Source organism: Trachymyrmex cornetzi, unplaced genomic scaffold (assembly GCF_001594075.2).
Source record: "Trachymyrmex cornetzi isolate Tcor2-1 unplaced genomic scaffold, Tcor1.1 scaffold151, whole genome shotgun sequence".
Lineage (NCBI taxonomy): Eukaryota > Metazoa > Arthropoda > Insecta > Hymenoptera > Formicidae > Trachymyrmex > Trachymyrmex cornetzi.
In genome coordinates, this window is record NW_017296102.1 from 149,912 (window position 1) to 155,640 (window position 5,729).

Genomic DNA, 5,729 nt, shown 5'->3' on the forward strand with positions numbered 1-5,729 from the left:
GAAACATGTGAGTAATACAAAGAGCGTCGCTGAAAGATTCAATCAAGTTACTGGAAAAGAGTTTTCTAGCAAATTTTTAATTTTTCAATATACTCTTCTTCCAAGAATATTTTACCAAAATAAAATTTAGTCTATCTTCTTTTTGACGCACCTGCATAAAATATCGTCAGATATTGACCATGTATAGCATGTCGTTGCAGAATAGCCTTTTCACTATCCGTATTTAGTGACAACCAATCGTCCTCTATAGTTTTAAGACAGGCCTCTATCTACAAACATACACTCGTCTTTCTTACGATAACAATGATATTTGTTATTGGCCAGTGAGAATTAGACTATGTGACGTTAATCGCATTAATAAAATTTGCATATATAATCACATTATTTACTTTCTTACTGTTTGCCATCAAGCTCGCTAATTTAAAGCTGAATATTATTGTGATTAATATCGTTGGCATACACTCGAATAGATCATCGAGATCCGTCAAGGCGATGTGGACATACAATAGCTATATCATAAAATGTTGATATAGATGTTGTAAAACATTGATAATGAGATAATGATTAATACATTCTTTCTAAAAGATAGAAAATCTGAGCCTCAATATATTTTTGTGAAACAAGCTGGTTAATAATTGAGCATTATCGAACGCTACAAAGAGCGTTGCAAATTTTATATAAAAAAAACATATATCGATAGATTTTATATAAAAAATTTGATACGAAGAAAATAAAAAGTTTCTTGAGATTCATGTCATTATTCTTTTCTTAAGTAAAGTAAATTATGTACCATGGGTATAAGAATGATCGAACAGATCGTAAACATTGGTACAAAATGCAGATATCTATTGCGAATTGGATGATACGGCCATAATCCTGCTAACGTCATGTATAATCTAGGAATTGCATAATACTGACTTTGCAAAATGTCCTTTCGCTCGGTCATTCTTAGAAATACTAGGAATACGAACTACATCAATGATACTTGCTTTACTTTGCGTACGGTCGCCACCAAGCGAAGCGTTGGGACATTAACAATTCCTTGTGTTGCAGAATAAACGTCCGTCATTATGCCATCAATTATTTGCACGCACTGAAACCCTTTTCATCGTAGCTTTTCGTTACAATTGTCGATCAACTCATTTACGCGGGAATAACGTAAATGAGTCATAATTTTGTCGCCTGAGCAATTTGCGAGTTCAATGTATTCCATGTAAGTATACGTCAGTGTTAGCTACGTGTTCGCGAAATGAAGCTATTGTCCTAAACAATAAATGAATACCAAATAAAAAATAGCAAGTATGTGCGAAAATGTAAAGTGCTATTAACCCTCCGCGAATCAAGTGGAAAATCAACATGGATCATATGTGGGTATATCTCATACTCCATGTTATACTCCATCATAAATGTACTATAATTTAGTATGATTAGTAACAACGTACTTTTCAGTTGCACGAAATCGGCAATATGTGCGCGGTACTTTTTAAGAAGTTATAGAAATTCATCTTGCTTTATGTCACATCGTAAGTTACGACTCGTAACCCCCATCTGGTTCACGGAGGGTTAATATGGAAAAAATGGGACATAATTCAATTGGATTAAAAAATATTTTTTTTTTTTTTTCAGTAAAATTATTATAATGCTCAAAAGTGTAGTTTACTCGAAGATAGAAAAACTTACTTACATTTTTTCCTGTACAGTCAAAAATTCTCACGGTTTATAAAATTTGAAGGCACAAATTGACGTGTCGACAAATTTGGTCGACAGAATACCAGTGGAAATAGAACAGTCAACAGAATCTGTTAACAAAATATGATGACAAAGGGACTGTAGAAATCGAGCAAAATTTGCCATTTCATATACTATAATTATATAGTTAAATATGTTCTATTTCAATGATTACGAAATGACAATTTAAATTGGGTTTCTGCTACAATCTGTTGTCAGATTATATCAACAAGATCTACTGGCAGATTACGAGCTTAATGAGGGAAAATATAATTTCAATCTGTTGCAATATTATGCTCTAACTTGCTGGTAAATGTTAGTACATTCCTAAGATATTATTTGTATGAATGTGCAAAATTCAGAATCAAGATACAAAAGGATACATTATACTTATCTTATTGAAGAGCTCTTGTACAATACGAATATTCACGATATAAATTTGTAGTTTAATATTACATTTAAATATTATATTTTAACTTCAATAGCGTCTCTTTTTTTCAGATTGTGTTTCAGATGGAATTTCCAATGAATTTTATGGCTTTGACGTCTTTCCGATAAGTATACCTTTGCATTAAAATAATGTTTTTATGCATCTTTATAGTACAAATATAAAAATATTAATTAATTAAATAAATTTAATTATTTAATGCTAGTGTATTTATACAAATGTATTGATATTTATTAGTCGAATATATTTATTATCACAATTTCCTGCATAATTCTTATATAAATGTTAATGAAAAAAAGAATAATTAAGACACTTAAGATTAAAAAATAAATTAAATAAGAGAAGATAATTAAAAATTCCAACCAATTAACATAAACGCATTATTAATATAAATACGAAGTAATCGAATTATCGCAATTGTCATAAATTATTCCACAAATAAATTATATAAGCAGTCCATTTGTTAAATTCTCGTAATTCTTTAAATCTCGTTAAAAAAAAGATACGATAAGAGGTATAGATTGGTTAGGTAAGACACAGTTAATCGTATAAATAAGTTGAGAATAACTTGGTTTTCTTGACAAAGTCTTGAAGAACGACTACCTGAACGAATAATTGACAATGTATCATTACGAACGTGTCAAACTTGATTACATGCCGTACGCGTCCCATACATATGTATACGTCTTCTTCAGTTTATTCACCGATCTCTTACTACAGTGGCAAGTTTACCATGCAGTCGGTCGTTATGCGTTACTACCGCATTAACAAAATTTTCATGTCGCAGATCGGCATCTGGCCTTATCAAAGCAGAATAAAAAGGATATTAATACCCAGCACAATAGTGTTAATCTCTTTCAGCATTCTTATAGCAGAGGTAACTATGTAATTATCTCGCAACTATTTACGAAGCTAGAGCGTGTACATTTTCGGATCCGCATTTATTTTTGAAAAATATATAGAGCACTTCAGAATCACTTGCGCCAATTTGGATCTCCGATTTGCTGATTTCTTGGCTAATATCTGATTTTTAAATAGTTACAAAAAACGTTACAATTATCTCAATATTATGGCTCCTTTAACACTTCTTATAGTGATACTTCATTCTCTCAGATCGTATGCGTGTTCGATACTTGGGGTAACGTTGATATCGCAATCGAGTGCATGATTTCAACGATAGTTTTTATCGGCTGTCTCACGAAATTGTTTAACCTTATTCTTAATATTAAGGAGGTATAAATAAATTCCTTTCACAGATCATGTTTACGCGTGCGATAGCATTTCATATTGTACGACTTAATCTTTCTATCATAAAAACTTTAGACGCGGTACTTGTTTTCTTTAATTGAATACCACTGGCAGGTGTTTACCAATTCCACGGACATCGAGATCATGCAGGATTACGTTACGTTTAGTAGAAAAGTGGTAATACTTTATTCAAGTAAGAAACCTTAATTTCCTGGATTTCTTCTGCTTAACCATGATTAAACATAATGAATCGTAGATTTAATCATTTCGCAAACAGCACATATGCTACCATTGTTATACCAGCAATCAATTGAAAAACAATTAAGCAGTAGAGGTGTCGATCGTTGTTCGCAGTTTATGTTTACACGTCGATGGTACTGTTCATGATAATTCCGATGTCGCCGCAGATCATGGACATTGTAATGCCTCTCAACGACACTCGTCCGCGAATGTTGCTAATCGAGGTCGAGTATCGTGTAGATCGGGAGAAATACTACTATCCCATGTTATTCCATTCTTACGCGGCGATTGTACTGATCATATCGATCATAGTATGCGTCGACACTACATACATATCATACGTGGAGCATGGCTGCAGTTTATTCGCAGCCATTGGGTAAACATAACTTTTTAATATTTTATGGTACTATAGTGTAGATTCTCGGATAAAATTTCGGATATTTGTTGGACATTAACATTTGTCCAGGTATCGATTAGAGCATGTTAATTCAAAAGGACACATTGGTAAAACAAGTTACTTCGCGAAAAGCAAAGAAAGAACGTGTCAAGATGTAGAAGTCGAAGATACTTGCTTCAAAGAGAAGGCGATTTTTTATGAATTTGTCACGTGCTTACGAAAACATCAGCTTGCAATTCAGTTTGTACTCCCTGAATATTAGCGCGTCCTTGTACTTATTAAAAATTGGGATATTAAATTATTCGAATATTACCTCTTAGCTATAACAGTGATTTATTGTTTATCCATTATCATATTATATCAACTTATAACTAGACTTACGAATTATTTTCATCGCCAGGTATGTTCGCATATTAGAATCTTCATTCACGTTATCGACAGCTATCCAATTGTTGTGTAACGTAATTGGTACGAGTCTTACAGGGATTCAAGTAAGTACATAGCAGAATAGATAATTATATGTGTTAAGACAAAATTTGTAAATTTATAGCATTTATCTAGATAATTCCATGTATCTAGGTAATCAATAATCTCGATAGTATTGAGAATATTATTAGATACACTACTTTGTGTTTAGCATCGTTTTTCCATCTTTTATGCATGACCCTGCCAGGACAGAGACTGATGGACCACAGCTTAAATGTGTTCAATAGCGTGTAAAAATATTATATAACATTTGATAGATAAAATAGAGAGAAAATATCGTTGGGAAAATGTGCCGGATATTCTGATGTAATCATTACTACATTATTTAATGAACATTGGACAATGTTTCCATATTAAATACAATATCATTAACGCATAATTTCCCGCGATATATAGTACATAGTAACTCTCACATCTTGAATTTGGTCTTATCATTTTTGTATCTTAAAATACTGTGTATTATATAATATAATTACAAGAAAATATAATCATAATTCCATTGTTGAAAAATATATTTTAATGATTAATTAATTCAATTATTAGTAACTGATTTTATTAATATATTAGTAATTAATTAATTAAATTCTCAATTCGAAAGAAGATGCCTTAGTTCTAGGTCGCATTGGTACACATTTTCGTTAAAAACCAAAAAAGTGTTGCGGATATTGCTTTACAGAAGTATTGTGCCGTGCACATTGACTGCCGGTAAACTGTACGTGATGTCAATGGCCAATTATAGATCGGTAAACATCATTCTGTGTTACAAACTATATGATTTACCTTTATAGAATATAGATGATGTGTACATATAAAATATGTGTATCAAATTACATTGTATTGAAAGAATGATATTCTTATTTTAAGGTGGTGCAGACTGCTATGTCTTACTTTACGACATTCTCTTCTCTGAAATAGCGAGTTTTCTGTAATTAAACATTTTTTGTAGTTCCATCTTGAAAATTAATAAATTATTAAGTATTTAAAGTTATATGTACGCAATGCATATTGAAAAATATATTTTATAATACTCGTAATTGAGGCATTGATCACTAAAGAGTCAGTCGACATATTTCTGTTCGAAATAAATTTGTTGAAAATATTATGAAAAGTTTTTACGTGCGCAACATGTAGATTTTAAAATTCGAAAAATCTGACATAAACAGTACGAGAAGCGACTAATAG